Here is a 21,596-nt window from a genome sequence, read left to right as displayed (position 1 = left end):
CAGTGACTCTACTTCTGCAGCAGCCCCTTCTTGAGCTGATGTGTTTTCTTCTGGTTGAGCACAAACATGTTGGGCTCAGTTATTCCTGCCCAGGTCCTGCAGTTGGCCTGCCTCACTAGCTGCTGGATAGTAGCCCTTCCTTGCTGGCAGGGGACATTAAGATGACCACCTTCAGATGTCTTGACTGTTCCAGGCAACAGACAGAAGCTCCTCAGAAAGTCTGTGTTAATTCTCCCTTTCTTCAACACAGCTTCCTTTCTGTGGTCTTGGCAACCTCCAGGGCTAATATGCAGCTAGTTAAGGTGCTAAGCTCAGACAGGGACTAGAAGCACCACAGGCAGCCGATAGGCTTACTATTCGCACTGGGTGCCCACCTGAATGTATGTTGCAGTTTTCACCTTACAAGTGCCTCCCTGTCAGGGCTCAATGCCTCATGTGTTCTCATTTGTAAACTCAATATCTCTTGTTCCTCAGTGTGCCTGTCCTCCTGCTCTTCCTATCTGGGCCTAGGCTTCCAGAGGGTGCTACATTCTGTAGCTGCCCAATTAACAATTCCTTGTCACTAACAGGGATATTCTTATTTTTTTTTTTTTCCTACACAACATATAGATCATTTATTTTCCTTCTAGTCCTGGGTTCAGTACATAGATGGCTTCTCTTCACCCTTTGGGTTGACAATTTTCTCCAGGCTGCTGTTGATGATATGATAAAGCTCAGCATAGAAGGCCCTCAGGTCCAGCACCATGGCCCTGAGCTCCCCATAGGCTGCCTCATCTCGCCCATGCACCAAGGCCCGGTAATCCATTACATGAGTCTCCTCGGAGGCCTCGGCCACAGCATCCCCATGTTCTGAGAAGTACTTGGAAATGGTTGTCTGGAATGCTTCCACTTTGGTCTTGATGGCATTCACCCTCTCCAGCACCTTCTCCTGGATTGCTACCCCAAAATCATTTCCAACTTCAATCTTGGGGATTAGGTGCTGGATCCATGTAATCAACAGAATGAATTTCTCTTTGAGAGTCCAGACTTCTGGCTTAATCAGGGCAAGCAGGGACAGGACTTTCTCATTCCCAGGGAGAAATCCACACTTAGGGACTTCTTTCTTCTCCTACTTATCTGTTTCCATCTCATCATCCTTGGGTGGAGGGTCTGGGTTGGCGATGTCCAGTGGGGCCCGGAGGGAAGTCAGGTCAGCCACATTGAGGGAGCCCTCTCGCAAGAGCTGATTCAGGTATATGATTTTCTGTGGCAAGAATCTGTAGAGGAATTCCTCAGCCTCCTGGAAAAGGAAGGAAGACCTCAACCTGTTTGCAGGCTTCCCCGCTCAGGCGCACCCCACACAGCTTGGCCGTGCTACTTCAGTCGCTAGATCTCTGGTCTCTAACAGAGGTATTCTTGATACCCCTGGAGATGTCTGCCAGTGACAACACAGCCTTCTGACTCTAGTTTGCAAGGAGCTCACTGCTCTGGTACTAGGATACTATAATATTTGTATTCATCAGGGTTCTCCAGAAAAACAGAACCAATATGATATATATCTATAGATATATAGATAGATAAATAGAGATAAATATAAGAGGAGATTTATCATAGGAATAGGCTCACATAGTTATGGAGGCTGAGAATTCCTACAATCTATTGTCTGCAAGCTAGAGAACCAGGAAAGCCAGTGTGTAATTCAGTCTGGGTTCAAAGGCCTGAGAACCAGTTGGAAGTGGGGTGATGATGTAAGTCCTAACCTGAATCCAAAAACTCGAGAACCAGGAGCACTGACAGGAGAAGATGGATGTCTCAGCTCAAGCAGAGGGTGATTTTTTCCTCCTTCCACCTTTCTGATGATTCAGGCCCTCAGTGGATTGGATCTGCTTTACTTGGTTCATCAGTTCAAATATGAAACTCTTCTGGAAATACCCTCACACATATACCCAGAAATAATGTTTACCAGCTCTCTGGGCATCCTTTGGCTCAGTCAAGTTAATACCTAAAATTAATCATCAAACTATGTAAACTCAAAATAGGAACACAAAATGTCTAACTATGAACGGGGATTTTGATTCAGAAAGGTCAAATTCACAATGACCAAGTAGGCATGAATTCCCAGATTGCAGTGGATCTGTCCTAGTGACCTTAAATGATAGTAGCAGAGTAGACCTGTGGGTAACAGGGGGATCCATGAGTATCCTTGAGGGGAGGCAGTCTCATAGTGATCCTAGCTCATACCATCTCACTGACTATTTGATCTACTTAATGACTCTTGGGTGGCCTTTGAAGCTAGGAATTGGGAACTCAGCTGGATAGCACTGGGTATCTCCTGACAGGGAAGGTGACATAGGTATCTGTAGGGTTCAGACCATGCCTCTGCATAGAGTTCTGCTCCAAATATGCCCTCCCACCACCCACCCATGGCCTTTGGCAGTGGGGTTAATGTTGAGCACCTGAAAACCTTCCATCTTGAAGTCCTAACAGCCTGATCGTCCCCTGGTGCAGGGGTGAGGAGTGGGAGGGAAAAATCGAGCTGCCCTCAACAGAAGCAAAATGACTTCAGATGTGAAGAACAAGACAGAAACACGTAATTGGTAACATAACTTTTTGTCTTGAAAAAGAAATCAAACTCAAACCATTGGTGTCAAAAGTAGTGGAAGATGAGGATCATGAGAAAGAAAAAGTGTGTGTGTTTCTTTGTTTTTTTAAAATGCATATTACTGTGTTTCTGATTATAAAAGAGGAGAAACATCAGGAACAGGGCAGGACAGAAAGCCTTAGTCTCTTCTTCTCCCATGGGATACAAAATTAGCAATAACAATCAGACCAAATGCCTCTGCAAGAAAACCAAAAGTCAATTAAAAGGTTCTTATACTGATCATGAAGCCAACCACATTGAAGCCCAGTAGAAAAACCTGTGGCATTCTCCATTCTTTCTCACCAAAACATCCCTCCCACTCCAACATGTGATTGGGAGTAAACCCTCAATTCCTGTCTTCTCCTTGAGATGAGAAAGGAGTGGAAGGGGCATCAGACCTCCTGATTTTTAGAGATGCTGCCCAAGGGACTTTTGTATGCCTAACACTGCACTGACTGGAATAGGGCACCTAAGGATTGCCAAGAACAATGATCAACTATGCACCAGAGTCAGTAGTACCAAAGATAGACACTGGGTGGAGCTCCATTACCACTATTTACTACAGCACTAGCGCTGCTGCAGTATCACAGACAAACACTAGGGAGAGCTCCTGAATAGATGTTGGGAAACCTCTTCAAACAGATTATACCCACAAGCCGAGGAAAGACTTATACCCAGAAAATGTTTGAGAAGTTTCCAGAATTTCTAGCCTGGCTGACTGGAGAAATTCCTGTATGTATAAAACCAGATCATAGGAGAGTTGGCTGATTCTTAAAATGCTGAAACCCCAACAACAAAACAACAAAACATGCAAAGACAGAGAACCATGACACTTTTAAAGGAACAAGTGAAATCTCCAGAAACTGACTTTAAAGAAACAGAGATATGTAAATTGCCAGACAATTCAAAATTGCTATCTTCAGGATGCTCAATGAATAAAAAGAGAGCACAGACTGACAACAAACAAACTTAGAAAAGAAATGCATGAACAATGTGAAAATATCAATAAAGAGAATTTAAGAAGAAGAATAAAACAGAAATCCTGGAATACAATAATTGAATTGAAAAAGTTACTAGATGGTCTCAACAGCAGGTTTGACTAGGCAGAAGAAACAATCAACAAACTTGAAGATAGAAAACTTGTAAAAGGCAGAAGAACAACAACAACAACAACAAAAGAACAATGAAGAGAGTCTAAAAGATTTCTGAGACACCATCAGGTAGAATAACATGTGCATTATGGGAGTTCCAAAAGGATAAGAAAAAGAAACAGGGGTAGAGAATCTATTTGAAAAAATAGTGGCCCCCTGTTTTCCAAATCTATGAGAGAAATGAATGTGCAAATTCAAGAAGCTCAAAGAACTCCAAACAGAATAAATCTACACTGACATGCATCACAATCAAATTTTCAAAAGTCACAGATAAAGAGAGAATTTTGAAAGCATCAGGAGAAAAGTACTCATGATGTACAAGGGAGCACCAATATTATCAGCAGATTTCCCAGCAGAAATCTTGCAAACTAAAAGAGAGTGGGGTAATATATTCAATGTACCAAAAGAAAAAAACCCTGCCAACTAAAAATACTATGTCTGGCAAAGCTGTCCTTCAAAACTGAAGAAGAAATAAAGAACTTCTCAGATAAACAAAAGCTGAGGGAATCCGTAACCACTTGCCTTGCCCTATAAAAATGCAAAAGGAAGTCCTACAAATTGATAAAAAACAGTGATAAACAGCTGCAAAAAGCCCTGTGAAAATGTTAAATTCCCTGGTAATGGTAAATATATAGAATCCCATAGTATTATTATACAGTTGAGTAAATAACTTATAAATCTGCTGTGAAAGCAAACTAAATATAGCCTGAGAAGGACTCTGTACTTTTACATTTGAGTCCTTGTGGATGAACTATAACCTAGCTTAATAGACAGACACAATTGTAAACCTAAGTTAGTAGTATGCAGTTGTAACAATAGCTAAGTCTTGGCCAATCCCAGTGGCCATACTTCAGCCATTCATATACTACTGAGTGTTCAAACTGTGTTCAAATAAGGCATACGCTGAGCTGTAACAAATCCAGTCACTCTGTACCTCACTGCTGATTTCTGTACATCATTTCCTTTTTTTTTTTTGTCTATAAATCTTCTTCCACCACATGGCTGCACTGGAGTCTCTGTGAACCTGCTATGATTCTGAAAGCTGCCCAATTCATGAATTGTTCATTGCTCAATTAAACTCCTTCAAATTTAATTTCGCTGAAGTTTTTATCACTGGTATAGAATAATTTTTAGCAAGCAAAAATATAGTTATAAATACGTTAATGGATACATAATATAAAAAGGTATTTTGTATCATCCACAACATAAAAGGGGATAGAAATGTAATGCAGTAATGTTTCTTTACATGATCATATATGCAAATGAGTTTATCAATGTAAAATAGATTGTTATAACTTTAAGATGTTTTATGTAATTGCATTGGTAACCACAAAGAAAATATTTATAGAGTATACACAAAAGGTAATGAGAAGGGACTCAAACATGACACTACAATGTGAAAGGAAAATAAATCTTAAGACCCCAAAAATCACTAAGCCAAGGGAAAAGTCAAGCTAGGAATTATGTCAGGCAAACCTACCTCCTATTTTATTTCTAAATAAGATAGCTACAAAGATAAGAAGCTACATACCTCTCTCACAATTTGCCCATAAGGAAATTCCTTATGGACAAAGGACAGACAGAACTCAAAGTCATCCCTCCAAGGCTCACCTGAGGCAAATGCATATCTGATTGCTTCCTCTGCCCTATTGTTTACGTAAAAATGCAGATTCACTGAGCCAGACTAAATTGGATATTCAGTGGAAGGCTGATCAAGGACTCAAAAGAATGCAACCTTTTGTCTCTTACCTACATGTGACCTAGAAGCTCCCACTTCTAGTTGTCCTGCCCTAGTGGAATGAACCAATGTACATCTTATACATATTGATTGATGTCTCATGTCTCCCTGAAATGTATAAAAGCAAGTTTTACCCTGAACGCCTTGGGCACATGTCATTAGGACCTCCTGAGGCTGTGTCACAGGCACATCCTTAACTTTGGCAACATAAACTTTCTAAATTGACTGAGACCTGTCTCAGGTATTTTGGGTTAACAACAACAACAAATCAACAGAATGCAAAGGAAATAAGCAAGAGATGAAAAGAAGCACAAAAAAGCTATAAGACAGACAGAAAATGATTTAACAAAATGGTAATAGTATATCCTTCCCTATCAGTAATTACTTTAAATGTAAGCAGATTAAATGCACTGATTAAAAGACATAGACAGGCTTAATGGATAAAAAACAAGATCCCACCATATGCTGTCTACAAGAGACTCACTTTAGATCTAAGAACACACATAGGCTAAAAGAGTGGGAAAAGATATTCCATATACTGAGAACCTAGAGAGAGTAGAGGTGGCCATACTTACACTAGACAAAATAGACTTTAAGAAAAAACTCACAAGAGATGAGGAAGGACGTTATATAAAGAGTAAAGGGCCGATTCACCAGGAAGATATAACAATTATTCATGTATATCCACCTAGCAGTGGAGAACCCATATGAAGCAAACATCCACAGAAATAAAGACATAAAATTATACAAAGTATTTTTCTCTTACCACAATGAAATAAAATTAATCAATAGCAGAAGGAAAACAGAAAAATCTATAAATGTGGAAATTTGGCAATACACTCTCAAACAACCAATAGATCAAAGAAGAAATCAGAAGAGAATTTAGAAAATATCTGGAGCAAAATAAAAATGAAAATACAACATGCCAAAACTTATAGGATGCAGCAAAAGCTCTACTAAGAAGGGAGTTTATAGTGATAAATGTTTACATTAAAAAAAAGAGTTCAAGTTAATAACCTAAACTTCCACCTCATGAAACTAGAAAAAGAACAAACTAAACCTAAGTTAGAAGAAAGGAGATAATAAGATTAAAGTAGAGATAAATGAGATAGAGAATAGCAAAACAATAGAAAAACCAATGAAACTGAGTTTTTTTAAGATCAACAAAATTGACAAATGATTAGTTGACTAAGAAAAAAGAAAAGACTCAAATAGATACAACTAGAAATGAAAGAGAAGGCATTGCAATGGATATCACAAAAGTTAAAAGGATTACAAAAGACTACTATGAACAATTACACCCAGTAAGTTGTATAACCTAGCAGAAATGGATAAATTGCTAGACACAACCTACCAAGACTGAATCCTGAAGAAATAAAATACCTGGACAGGCTTATAATTAGTAAGGAGATTGAAGCACTAGTCAAAAACCTCCAAACCTCCAAACAAACAAACAAACCCAGGACCAATGGCTTCACTGAAGAATTCTACTATACATTCTTTAAAACTTATCAATCCTTCTCAAACTCTTCTAAAGAATTGAAGAGGAGGTAACACTTCCAAACTCATTATATTAGGCTAGTATTACTCTGACACCGTGGACAAAGATATTAAAAACAAGAAAAGAAAATTACAGACTAACATTCTTGATGAATATCAGTGCAAAAATCCTCAACAAAATACCGGTAAACTGAATTCAACAGCACATTAAAAGGCTCATGCACCATGACTAAGTGGCACTTATACCTGGAATGCAACGATGGTTCACCATATAAAAATCAATCAATGAAATACACCACATTAACAAATTGAAGGACAAAATCACATTATCATCTCAATCAGTTCAGAAAAAGCATTTGACAAAATTCAATGCCCTTTTATGATAATAACACTGAACAAACTAGGAAGAGAAGAAAACTACCTTCAACATATATAATAAACAATATAATAAAATCCATATATGAAAAGCCCACAGCTAACATCATACTCCCATCCAAGTACTAAACAGGCCCATCCCTTCTTAGCTTCTGAGATCAGACGAGATCGGGCGCGTTCAGGGTGGTATGGCCGTAGACCATCATACTCAATAGGAAAAGACTGAAGGCTTTTCATCTAAGATAAAGAATAAGACAAGGATACCCACTCTCACCATTATTATTCAACATAATACTGGGAGTTCTAGTCAGAGCAATTAGACAAAAATTAAATTAAACTGAAGGCATTCAAATTGGAAAGGAAGAAGTCACATGATCTCTGTTCACAGATGATATAATTTTATCTTTTATCCCAAAAGATTCCACCAAAAAACTGCTAGGGGTAACAAATGATTTCAAGAAAGTGGCAGGATACAAAGCTGTTGCACAAAAATCAGTTGCATTTCTAGATACATTTTTAAATAACTTAAATGAATTATGAAAACAATTCACTTATAATAGCACCAAATAGATGCTTCTTTCATGGAGCTGTCTTTCAACAGGTTAGATAGAGGAGTAGCACCCTGGGGAGGATAACAGAAATGACAGAGTTCATAAAAGTTCAAGATCTTTTGCATGACTTCTTTCTCTTGTGTGCTTATACCATTGCAGTTTCAGATTACAGTTGACTTCATAGAGGAAGAAGTTATATAAAAATTCACGTGATTCACAATTCTATCATTTCCCTTTAACCTGATTTTATTTGGAAATATGGCCAAAGTATTTATTGCCTGAATTATTATTGTGTGTATTGAGAGCTCAGCATGCAGCCCAACCCTTTTCTATCATAGCAAGGGGAGGGTAGAAAGCTAAAACTGACATTTCTAGACTTCCTTGTAGTCAGGTTTCTGGATATGGGTTAGAGTCTGCCAATCAGATATGATCATGGTAGAATGAGATTTGAAACTGAACCAGGAGGAAGACAGGGAGAAAAGGAGGAAGTAAGCATTCATTTTGCATTACAAATAAGGCTCAAATTCCCTTTGTCCACTCCCTGCAATGCTGGTCCATTTCCCACCCCAACAATGAAGGTAACCACTGCTATTAGATTGGTCTGTATCCTTCCATTCTCTTTCCATCAATTTTGCGAATATACATACATGCATATATGCTAATGTTTTAAGATGTGGATTTTGTGTAGTATTTTATTGTATCATACTACCATCTGCTACCTCTACAGCAACATTATGTCTTTGAGAACTTGACAGGTATGCACTATTCCATAGCATGGATACAGTATCACTTTTTAAAGTGATTTTCATTTGGAAGGACATAAACCTAAAAATTGTTTCCAGTTTTCTGCTATCACAAACAATTTTGTACACATGTGCAAGAATTTTTCTTGGTCTAATACTAAGAAGTAGAATTTTTGAGTTGTATGGTGTGCACATTTCAATTTTCATAGATGCTGACAATGTCTTTTAAAAGGGCTGTCACAGTTAACACCCCCACTATTTTTACTGTCTTTGGGTGTTAGTAGAGAAGCTTAAATTTTGGAGTCAGTCTAAGACTGCAAGAGTCATTTACAAGCAGTGGGCCTAAGAGAAGTCATTTAACCTCCCTAAACCCCTGCTTCTTTATACTCAAAATGAGGATAAGTGTCTATGTCATGGAGTTCTTACAGGGAATCGAGCTGAGGCCAGTAATACTTAGCACAGTCCCTGGCACATAGTAAGTGCTGATGAAAGGTGACTCCTACTCCTTCTCACCTTCCTTCTCTAAGATCTAAGCTTATGTATAAATGGGGCTATTCTAATATAATCTTTGCTAGGTTGAGACCACTTTGTTATTATTACTGTAGGATGTTTCTCCTTTTGAGAGGTGCTGACACATTCTGGGCTGCATTTCTAAACTGGTCCTCTGAAAGAAACTTACCGTGACATGGATTCCTATCTAATGAAACCACTTAATACTTTTAATGTAATGATGACACTGAATATGTGCATGGGCCATACTCAAATTTTTCCTGAAAGAACCACTTCCCTGTGCACTTAAGGATACTTACACTCTTCAAAAGTTTTGCATATGAGAGACTAAAATTAAGTTAATATCTTCAGAATGGCAATTTCCAAATGAAGTGATTTGTGCTCATTAGCATGTTCTATTTAAGGCAAATGAATATATTGTTCTCTTTTACAGGAAGCTTTTAAGGTAACTCAGCTTATCGTGGAGTGGAGAGAGAATGTGATTGGGAGTCAAAGAGATCCAGGTTTGACTTTCAGCCCTGTCTCTTATTACCTAAGGATCTTATTAAGATCCTTACTACTTCTGAGTCCCAATACTCATATTTATATTTACCTTGGAAGGTTGTTGAGAAGATTTAATGACATAATATGTGCAAGTGCTGGGCACATGGGGCATCCTTAAGAAATGCTGATTCCTGTCTATCCCCCCCAGTGTTATTTACATAGGCTTCTGAATTCAGCATCTATTGATTGAGTACAAGCTATGTACCATCAGGAACTTCTATAGGTTGTGAGAGAGGGACAGATAAGAGAGACAGTCTCACCCTAAGGGGTTTTTAGTCTAGTGAGAAAGCTAGGCCATGGCTAAGTGACCTCAAGAGAACAATAAACACAATAACATTATGTCCAGGGCTCACATCTCCCGATATGAGAAGTCAGAGGAACCTTCACAGAAGTATCTCTTGAGCTGGACCTTGAAGGATGAGGATGAATTCACCAGGCAGGGAAGAAGAGCAGGTGGAAAAGCAAAGATAGAAAGAGCAGGGAGTGTTCTAACACCGATGAGCATTTCTCTTTCATCTCTAAAATGTTTGGCCCGACGTGCTCACAGTCTCTCCTGTGGCTGACATCTGCTGCGGTTCAAATGGACACTGGACTCACTAAAGAAATCAAGAATTATTAATGTTCATTGCAGACTGGAACTTGGAACACTGTAAATAAGCCCAGCTCTACAAATCTGTCTGGAAAATGCTTAGTTCATGTTTGCTCTTTGTTACTTTTTCAAGGGAGGACTGAGGAAATCACAATGGTGGTTTCTGGCTGGAAATAGGTCCTATCTGTCACTATTGATCCTAAACGATTTGTCTCTCTGGAATCAGATTAAAATAGGTCCTATCTGTCACTATTGACCCTAAACGATTTGTCTCTCCGGAATCTGATTATTTAACCTCATTTCTAAAAGTTGTACGCAGGTGCTGGGTTAGGTAGATACTGCTAATAACAGCAGATGATCAATGATTCTTCCAGCAAACAGAGGAGTAAGTCACCTAGTGGGCAGAAAAGCCTGTTCCTCTGTGTCCATTTAATAAAAAAAATTATCCAGAGCACAAATCAATTTGTCATTAAAAGTGACCATTCTCAGATATAGTTCTTACATCTTTTGTACTATTTTATAAACTACAGGCATCTGCCAGCAGCTGCTGGAACAGGAAAGTTTATATCCAGGCAGAGGGAAAAAAACATGGTAGAAAATGAGCAGGCTGAAACCAATATGAAGAAATGCCAGAAGAAAAAATGCACAATCAACTTTTGTTGTGTATTTTAAAAGAAACTCTGCAGTCCAGTTGTAGCCGAGAATGACTCATCCCATCCACAGAAGCACCTAAGGGAATGGGGCAGGAAGGATGAACAGAAACAAGATTCTGTTTTACATAATTCTCATTTTCATGCAAAAAGGTATTCAAATAGCACATGAAATTGGCCAGCAATGTACCTCACTATTTACCTCACTATTTACAACGTCAGACAAAATGCAGGAGAGTTTGCTAGATAAGAATTATGACAGCTGGTCAATTAAAAGACTGTCATAGATCATATCCTACAATCCAGAACACCACAGTGTAAGGTTCTTGTATCGGTTTGAACTCCAAGAGCGCGCCAAAAGATAACACGAGGTGGTGTGGAGTAACATGCTGTTTTAATGAGCGCCTGGGTGCAGGGGGGCTGACTAGGCCTCAGCCCCAAGTGAGGATGGGGCAAAGGCTTTAGAGTCTCCTGTAAACAGGAAGTGTCCTAGTCTGAAGTAACTGCTACGTTGTACCCGGATGGCCTCTTTTTCGATCTTCAGGGGTAGGTGTCTTCCCGCCTGGGTAAGTGTCTTCCAGCGGCTCTTTTCCTGCTTCTGCTATCTTGCTGGGGCACGCTACTGGCAAAAGTAGCCTTGCGGCTTGGGACTGGGCCTGAGAAGGGAGGAGTTATTTATCTCTTTAAGCTTTCAGGCTCCGGGGAAAATCTTACACACAGAAGTGTCAAAGTCCCTTTGGGAAGAGTGATGCATAAGGATCTACTAGTTACAACAGAGACCTGCTCAAATGACTTCCAAAAAGGGGGAAAGGACTATCAGTGATTTTCAAACTTGGTGACACATTGACCTCACCTGAGGAGTTTCTTAAAAAACTACTGAGATCCACTTGTCACCCCAGAGATTCTGAATTAATCAGTCTGGAATGTGACTTGGAAATCAAGACTTTTGAAAACATTCTAATGCCCAGCAAAGTTTAGCCACTGACAGAGATATATAGCAATTGGAACTGGAACAGAAAGATGCCAGGAAGCAAGACGATCAGGGCTACTGCATTGCACTGCTTCAGGAGGTGCCAGTCACAGGTGTCTTATGTGAATGGCGCCCCCCTGCAGCACAACTCCAGATGTGCAATCCTGTGGTGCTGTCGATGACTGCTATTTTCTCCAACTCCTTCCATTGGGGGAACTCACAGATTGTTACTTAAATTTTAAATGCTGCCTCGTACCCTTTGATTATAGCTACGTTCCTAACCATCCAAGTGTCTTGATTTCCCAAGTTCGAATTCTCGAGAGAAGAATTTAATAGATCTAGCTCATCTTTTTGAGAGATATGAAAAACATCATCTGTAGTTGATTATGAACGGGTATACCTGAGGTTGGTGGCCACTGGTGGGGGTACTGATGGTCTTGACCATGGAGGGATGAGAGCTCTCAGCATGGCATATCCCCTCAGGAAGTGTGAGTAGGAAGGTGATATGGTTTGGATTTGTGTCCCTGCCCAAATCTCATGTTGAATTTTAATCCCCAGTGTTGGGGGAAGGGCCTGGTAGAAGGTGATTGGATCATAGGGGCAGACATCCCCCTTGCTGTTCTCATGATAGTAAGTGAGTTCTCATAAGATGCGGTTGTATAAAAGTGTATGACCCCTCCCCCAACTCATTCTCTTTTCTTCCTGCTCTAGCCATGTAAGAAGTGCCTGCCTCCTCTTTGCCTTCTGCCATGATCGTAAGCTTCTGGAGTCCTCCCCAGCCATGCCTCCTGTACACCCTGCAAAACTGTCAGCCAATTAAACCTCTTTTCTTTAAAAATTATCCAGTCTCAGGTATTTCTTTATAGCAGTACAAGAACAAACTAATACAGAAGGTGATGACTGACATCTTAAACACAGTGAGTTTGGCAAGATGCTGACCAAATTCATTAACAGAAGTGACCATAGAATTAATTGTCCAAATCAGGACATTTATGATAGTGAGAAGTGGGCTATTAATAAGAGCATTAGGACAGTAGGTGCAAACTGGAACAGTCCCAGGCCAAGCGGCACATATGGCCACCCTGGTCCAGCTTGAATTTTGATAGAAAAAGAGAGAAAAGGGCCTAGGTGAATGTCAAAACCTGATGACATGAAAATTAATCACGTGTTATAGATATGGACAGAAGAACCATAGTGAAGGGGGCTTTGAAGAAATGCACTCAGGCAACTTCTCCTATGTAGGATAGAAGTCCACGGAGATGAGAGTCCCCTTGTCCTGGCAGTTCTACATATGCAAATTGCCAGCCTAAGACAAGTGTATTTGTTTCCTAGGGTTTCTATAAAAAATTACCATAAACTTAGTGGCTTAAAACAACAGAAATTTATTCTATCACAGTTCTGGAAGCTAGAAGTCCAAAAATCAAAGCGTCCTTCAGGCCACACTCTCTCCAGAGGCGCTGGTGGAGAAACTTTCCTTCCATCTCTTGCATCTTTTGGAGGCTGCAGACGTTCCTTGGGACATGGCTGCATAACTATAATATCTGCCTCCATTTTCATACAGAATTCCTCTCTTCTCATATGTGTCTTAACCTCTTCTGTCTCTTATAGGACATTCATCATTGGATTTAGGGTTCATCTGGTTAATTCCATATGATCTCATCTTAATTACTTAATTACCTCTGCAAAGACCCTTTTTTCCAAAGAAGGTCATATTCACAGGTTTTGGGTGGACGTATCTTTTGGTGAACACTATTCAACCCACTATAATAGGTAACGACCTTAGAGCCAGCTTCACTTAGAACAATATGACCTGAAGAACAGGAGGTGCTCAAGAATCCACTTTCAGATCCTATGTGTTAGACTGTATGTTACAAATAACAGAAAACCTAAACTCTAAATAATAGAGGAAATGGATAGGTTCATAAGAAGTTAAGATACTGATCTAGCTTTAGGTAAGGCTTGAGCCATCAGCTCATGCATGTCACCAAGGATCAGATCCACTCCAGCCTCCACTGTGACCTCCGTAGAATTGTTTCACTTATGGTCCTACATTGGCAATCTGTGGGCTGCAAATATTCTTGATCATGACCTCCAGGGAAAGAGTCTACTTGCCAATGATGCAGACTGAACCAATGAAATCAAAACTATTGTCTCTCATTGGTCTGACTTGGCTATGGGGATGGGATACTATGGTGGGTTTAAGTCAATTGGGACTCATTCTCAGAGCTGGTGTGGAGTCAATCCAACCCAAACCACATGCCTAGGATTTAAGATACTATTAAGAAACAAAGTGATAAGTATGCTAGAGACACAACCAACATGAGAGAACCACTACAGCTATCATCATATAATGAAAATGAGAAACCAATACTAGAAGTAATATTAACAGAGAGTGTCCATCGTGCACCTTGTGCTATGCATGAATTATCTTACATGTTTGCAGCAGCTATAAGTGATACTGCGATTAGCCCATTTTACTGATCAGGAAACAGAGGTACAAGATGTTAAATAGTTTACCAAAGACACACAGCTAGTAAGTGGGATATCTGGGATTTAATTTAAACAATTTTTTTTGTACTCGTAAGACTATACTGATGTGTGTGTGTGTCTGATGGAGGGGGCAGCAGTGTTTGGGGAGAAGGAGTGAGGAAGGTAGAAACATGGTTCATGGAAATAGTGGATAGTTGAGTGTGATTAGAACAAAGAGGATGCTGAGAAACCAAGCTCAAGCCTGGAGGAAGGTGGGGGAAGGGGGGCAAGAAAGACAAATATATTAACAAATCACTGTATTATTCTAAGGGCAATGAGGACTCTCACAATCACATTTATTTTAGAAATTTCATTCTGGCAATACCATGGAGAAAGAATCAGAAGAGAACAGGAGTACTGCCGGGAGGCCAGTAATCCAGATGAGCACTGAAGAGGACCTGAGCCCAGGCATGGGCAGCAGGGACGGGGAGAAATAACAGGAGTAAGAAATATCAAGGAAGTAGAATCACTGTGCTTGGTGACTGCATATGGAAGGATAATACAGAAATCAATGATGAGCCCCAGATCTCCCACTTGAATGACTCAGCTCATTAACTGCCATTAACTAAAATTGCAATAATAGCTTGCCTTTGTATAGTACTTGCTTTCTACCAAGCACTTCACAGGGACATGGTCATTTAATCTGCACAATATCTTTATAATGCTACATAGGAAACAACTACAAAAATCTCAGTAGTACTCATCAACAAGGATTTATTTAGCTAGTGTACATGTGCAACTGGGAGGCAGAGGTCACCTGAGGAGGGCTGGCTCTGTCCCACACATCTCTCACACTCCTCTTGAAACCAGCAGAAAAAAGAGACCTGCCTTGCCAGATAACAACACTTCTTGCAAAGATGCATCTAATCTAAGAAAATGTGATATTGGCTGAGGGATAGATAAATAAATCAGTGGAATTTTTCCCCCAAAAGTGTTGGTGAGTGTATTAGTTCATTTTCATGCTGCTGAGAAGGACATACTCAAGACTGGATAATTTACAAGGAAAAAGAGGTTTAATGGACTCACAGTTCCACATGGCTGGGAAGTCATCACAATCATGGTGGAAGGTGAAAGGCACATCTCACATGGTGGCAAACAAGAGAAGAGAACGTGTGCAGGGAAACTCCCCTTTATAAAACCATTAGATCTCATGAGATTTATTCACTATCATGAGAACAGCATGGGAAAGACCTGCCCCCATGATTCAATTACCTCCCACTGGGTACCTCCCACAACACGTGGGAACTGTGGGAGTTACAATTCAAGTTGAGATTTGGGTGGGGACACAGCCAAACTATATCATTCTGCTCCTGGCCCCTCCCAAATCTCATGTCCTTACATTTCAAAACAAATCATGCCTTCTCAACAGTCCCCCAAAGTCTTGACTCATTTCAGCATTAACTCAAAAATCCACAATCCAAAGTCTCATCTTAGACAAGGCAAGTCCCTTCTGCCTATGAGCCTGTAAAATCAAAAGCAAGTTAGCTACTTCCTACATACAATGGGGGTACAGATATTGGGTAAATATAGCCATTCCAAATGGGAAAAATTGGCCAAAACAATGGGTTTACAGGTCCCAAGCAAGTCCAAAATACAGAAGGGCAGTCAAATCTTAAAGCCCCAAATTGATCTCCTTTGACTCCGTGTCTCACTTCCAGGTCACACTGATGCAAGAGGTGGGTTCCTATGGTCTTGGGCAGCTCCATTCCTGTGGGTTTGCAGGGTACAGCCTCCCTCCTGGCTGCTTTCATGGGCTGGCATTGAGTGTCTGCAGCTTTTCCAGGTGCGTGGTGCAAGCTGTCGGTGGAGCTACAATTCTGGGGTCTGGAGGACAGTGGCCCTCTTCTCACAGCTCCACTAGGCAGTGCCCCAGTGGGGACTCTGTGTGGGGGCTTCAATCCCACATTTCCCTTCCACACTGCCTTAGCAGAGGCTCTCCATGAGCACCCCACCCCTGAAGCACACTTCTGCCTGAATGTCAAAGCATTTCCATAAATCCTCTGAAATCTACATGGAGGTTCCCAAACCTTAATTCTTGACTTCCATGCACCTGCAAGCTCAACACAATGTGGAAGCTGCCAAGGCTTGGGGCTTGCATCCTCTGAAGCCACAGCCTGAGCTGTGCCTTGGCCCCTTTTAGTCACAGCTGGAGCAACTGGGACACAGGGTACCAAGTCCCTAGACTGCACACAGCAGAGGGAACCTGAGTCTGGCCCACAAAACCATTTTTTCCTCCTAGGCCCCAGGATCTGTGATGGGAGGGGCTGCTGTGAAGACCTGACATGACCTGGGGACATTTTCCCCATTGTCTTGGGGATTAACATTTGGCTCTTCATTACTCATGCAAATTTCTGTAGCCGGCTTGAATTTCTCCTCAGAAAATGGGATTTTCCTTTCTATCCATTGTCAGGCTGCAAATTTTCTGAACTTTTATGCTCTGCTTCCCTTATAAAACTGAATGCCTTTAACAGCACCCAAGTCACCTCTTGAATCCTTTGCTGCTTAGAAATTTCTTCTGCTAGATATCCTAAATCATCTCTCTCAAGTTCAAAGTTTCACAAATCTCTAGAGCATGGGCAAAATGCCACCAGTCTCTTTGCTAAAACATAACAAGAGTCACCTTTGCTCCAGTTCCCAACAAGTTCCTCATTTCCATCTGAGACCACCTCAGCCTGGATTTTATTGTCCATACCATTATCAGCATTTTGGTCAAAGCCATTCAACAAGTCTCTAGGGAGTTCCAAACTTTCCCACATTTTCCTGTCTCCTTCTGAGCCCTCCAAACTGTTCCAACCTGTGCCTGTTACCCAGTTCTAAAGTCACTTCTGCATTTTCAGATATCTTTTCAGCAGCGCCCCACTCTACTGGTACCAATTTACTGTATTAGTCCATTTTCATGCTGCTGATAAAGACATACCCAAGACTGGATAATTTATAAGGAAAAAGAGGTTTAATGGACTCACAGTTCCACATGGCTAGGGAGGCCTCACAAACATGGTGGAAGGTGAAAGGCACATCTTACATGGTGACAGACAAGAGAAGAAAACTTGTGCAGGGAAACTCCCCTTTATAAACCATCAGATCTCGTGAGACTTATTCATTATCATGAGAATAGCATGGGAAAGACCCGCCCCCATGATTAAATTATCTCCCACTGGGTCCCTCCCACAACACATGGGAATTGGGGGAGCTACAAATCAAGGTGAGATTTGGGTGGGGACACAGCCAAACCATATCAGTGAAGGTATGAAGAAATAGAAACTTTGTTGTTGTTATTGGCAGTATAAATAAATACGAACACTTTTGAGAGCAATTTGGCAATATTTAGTAAAGTTAAAGATGTCTATAAGCTATGACCCACCAATTCCATTCTTGAGTCAAATCAGCAGAATGCTAGAATAAATATAGAAACTCAATATATGACAGAGATGGCATTATGAATCAGTGGGGAAAGAACAAACTCTTGGATAAATGGCACTAGGATATTACATATGGAAAAAACTTAACTAGATCCCTATCACACACTATCACAAAAATAGATTTCAAGTATATTCAAGATTTAAATTATATTTATCTTTATGAGAATATCTTATGACCTTAGGGTGGAGAAGGATTTCTTACAAAGATTACAAATTATTAAGGGAAAATTAGATATATTTGAATATCAAATTAAACACCTCTGCTGCATAGCCAAACATTATAGCTAAAATTGCCTTTAACTGGCAATTGTTTAGTATCCAGAATATATCTAGAACTTTTATATACCTATAAAAATTGTAAACAATATAATAATAAAGCAGGCAAAAGATATTAAAGAGAAAATTTTTAAGAAGGAAATTTTAATTGCCAATATGCATATGAAAAACATCTCAACTTCACTAGTAATCAAAGGAAAACAAATTAAAGCCACGATGAGATGTTATTTCATCCTGATCAATTTGGCAAAGATTAAAATGTCTGACATTATCAAGAGTTGGCAAGGATAACAAATGTCAATGTTATGAAACATTCTTTTAAAAGACTGGGGAATTTTCTAGATTAAAGAAGATTAAAGGAGACTAAAGATACATGACAATTAAATGCAATACAGTATTTGATCCCTGATTGAATTCTGGACTGGGAAAAGTCTATAAAAGGCATTATTAGGTCAGTGGAAAAATTTGAAACTGGCCTGCATAATAGTAGAATTGTATCAATGTTCAATTTCTGAGTGTGATGACTGCATTACTTTATGTAGGAGAATGTCCTTGTTTTAGGATATATATTTAATTATATATTTTATTATATGTATACATGTTGAAATATGGGATACCAAAGGCCAAGAAAATGTTGGAGAGAATAAAAAAGCAATGTAGCAAAATGTTAATAACATTGAATCTAGATGAAGTATATACATGTGTTCATTGTACCTTTCTGGCAACTTTTCTGTAAATTTGAAATGTTTCTCATAAAGAGGAGGCAAGAGCATGGAAAAATTAAAGCTTTACCATCGTTACTGATGGTATAAATTGATACAACCATGTTAGAGAACAATTTGACAGCATCTAGTAAATTTCAAAGGTGTCTAATCCTGTAACCCACCAGGTCTACTCTTGAGACAGTTCTCAAAAGTGCACAAGTGGACATGTATAATTCTCTGTGGCATTGTTTCTACAGAGAAAAAATGGAGAATAACTAAATGTCTACCAACTACAAAATAGATAAAGAAAGCATTTACTACCATAAAGTGAATGAACTATATCTATGTGTATCAATATTTAAAAATCTCAACAATAATACTGTCGAGTGAGGAAAAACAATTAAGGGAAGGATCAGTATAGTAGGATATCATCTCTATACTATTAAAATAGTTCAAAGCAATACCATATCTGTTGAGGAATGTATACATATGTAGTGAGTATTTTAAAATATTGGGGATGATAGGCTGGGCACGGTGGCTCACACCTGTAATCCCAGCACTTTGGGAGGCTGAGGCAGGCGGATTACCTGAGGTCAGGATTTCGAGATCAACCTGGCAAACATGGTGAAACCCCATCTCTACTAAAAATACAAAAATTAGCCGGGCGTGGTGGCACACACTGTAGTCCCAGCTACTCGGGAGGCTGAAGCAGGAGAATTGCTTGAGCCCGGGAGACGGAGGTTGCAGTGAGCTGAGATCATGCCACTGCACTCCAGCCTGGCTGACAGAGCAAGACTCTGTCTCAAACAAACAAACAAACAAACAAAATTGGGTATGGTAAACATCAAAATTCAATAGAGTGAAAAGAGAGAGAGAGAGAAATGTGATTGTGGGCCCCTCCCTACCCCCAACTGCAGGCATCAACTGTGCCTATGATTTACCCCTTTAAAAAAGAATCTGGGAACAATATAGCAAAATTTTCACATGTGACAAATCTGGGTGGAGAAGAACAGATGTTTGTGATATTATTCTCTCTGCTTCACTGTAAGCATAAAATATTGACTATATATTTGAAATTTTTGGCAAGACAAGACCTGGAAATATGCATTTCACTTTAGTTTTACAGGAAGCATGCTCTAAAGTCAGGGGCTGCAGCTCTTAGCGGAGGCTGACTGCAGAAGGTATTTCTTGCAAAACAGCAACAGCACTGCTGTGGTTTTGTGCCCAGGGAGGGCACTAAATTGACACTATGAACATTGAGTTGACACAAAAATGCTACAGCTCTATAGTTTGAAAAATGTGTGCACCTATATCTGCAAGGGACTTAGGACAGTGAATGCAAGCTCTAGCCTTGTAGCTGCACAGCTAAAGGAAAACAGCCCAAAAGTTCATTGTGAAAAAAAATCAAATCTGCTGTGGCCTGGTGTCCTCTTGGGAAGAACCCCTTGCTATTAGGTTGCTGCAAAAGTACTTGTGGGTTTTGCCGTTAAAAGTAATGGCAAATTTTTTGAATTAAAAGTAATGGCAAAACCCACAATTACTTAGAACCAGAGGAAGCACAAAGGCAGGGGCTGGAGGGACTGCTCCCCTGGCTCCTTGCTGTAAACAGGGATCTTCAGTTGGGCACCCACAGGCTCTTGAGGAAGCCTCATGGGTGATGTTTGAAGACTTCCTTTTATTTTCTATTTATTAATTTTTTAAGAGACAGGGTCTCACTCTATTATCCAGGCTGGAGTGCAGTGCTGCAATCATGGCTCACTACAACCCCAAACTCCTGGGCTCAAGTGATCCTCCTGCCTTGGCCTCTCGAGCAGCTAGAACTACAGGCCTGCCTAATTAAAAAAAATTTTCAGAGACCGTGTCTCGCTTTGTTGCCTAGGCTGGTCTCAAACTCTTGGACTCAAGCGATCCTCCTGCCTCAGCCTCCCAAAGCACTGGGATCACGGGCAAGAGTCACCACGCTGGGCCAGGGCCACAGACTTCCTTTTAATAGCCTCAGTAGTAGTGTGTCCCAGACTCTTGTCTAGCCTTGGAACATAGCAGCTCAGGTTCTGGCTCTAACTGGGAGTGCATAGAGCCTGCTCCTGCTTTTAAGCAGGAACTCATTTTATGGCCTAAGGTGTTGCACTGCATAACCTGAGAGCAGACAGGGTATTTCAGAATCCATTCATTTGGTAAACATGAAATGGACCTCTCTTTCGTTCCAGGCACTGGGCTGGACTGAGCAGCTAAAGGTGAACGAGAGTGAGTCTGGCCCTCAGGGAGCTCATAGTCTAGTGCTGAAGTCTGACAAATAGGTGAACGACAGTAAGAGGAGTGCTCCGTGCTGGCTTTTACAGAGTCCTCTGAGGGTGAAGAGAGCACATGGAACTCTGAGTGTGGCCGGTGTGGTTCTGCAAAGGAAGCAATGTCTGAGCTAAGTTTAAAAGGCACATCTGCCATGATAACACTGCCAAGAAGGCACGTGCCAGGCCTCAGAGTAAGAGAGAGTGTGGGGAATGCAGGGCCCTGCGCTTGAAAGAAGAAAGCTGGAGAAGAGAGATTCCCAAAGCTTTCAAGGCAAGCAGGACTGCATTTTATTAATAATAACCATGGGCTGAAGCCTGTTTAGGCTGGGAATTTCTAAATCTGGGGAGGCTTCTATCTTGGAATAGTGAAAGTCTTGGCTGGTACTCAGCCATGGAGGGCCCAGGGATGAATGCCTGTTTGATGGTGCTGTTTATCCTTT

General features: G+C 40.5%; 1 pseudogene; it reads right to left on the bottom strand.

Annotated features, from left to right (window-relative positions):
- Positions 1–580: 580 nt before the first annotated feature.
- LOC100434949 (proteasome activator complex subunit 2-like) lies at positions 581–21,310 on the bottom strand (annotated as a pseudogene).
- Positions 21,311–21,596: the final 286 nt, after the last annotated feature.

The sequence above is a fragment of the Pongo abelii genome, chromosome 14, assembly GCF_028885655.2.
Source record: "Pongo abelii isolate AG06213 chromosome 14, NHGRI_mPonAbe1-v2.0_pri, whole genome shotgun sequence".
Lineage (NCBI taxonomy): Eukaryota > Metazoa > Chordata > Mammalia > Primates > Hominidae > Pongo > Pongo abelii.
This window is presented reverse-complemented; position numbering and strand designations above follow the sequence as displayed.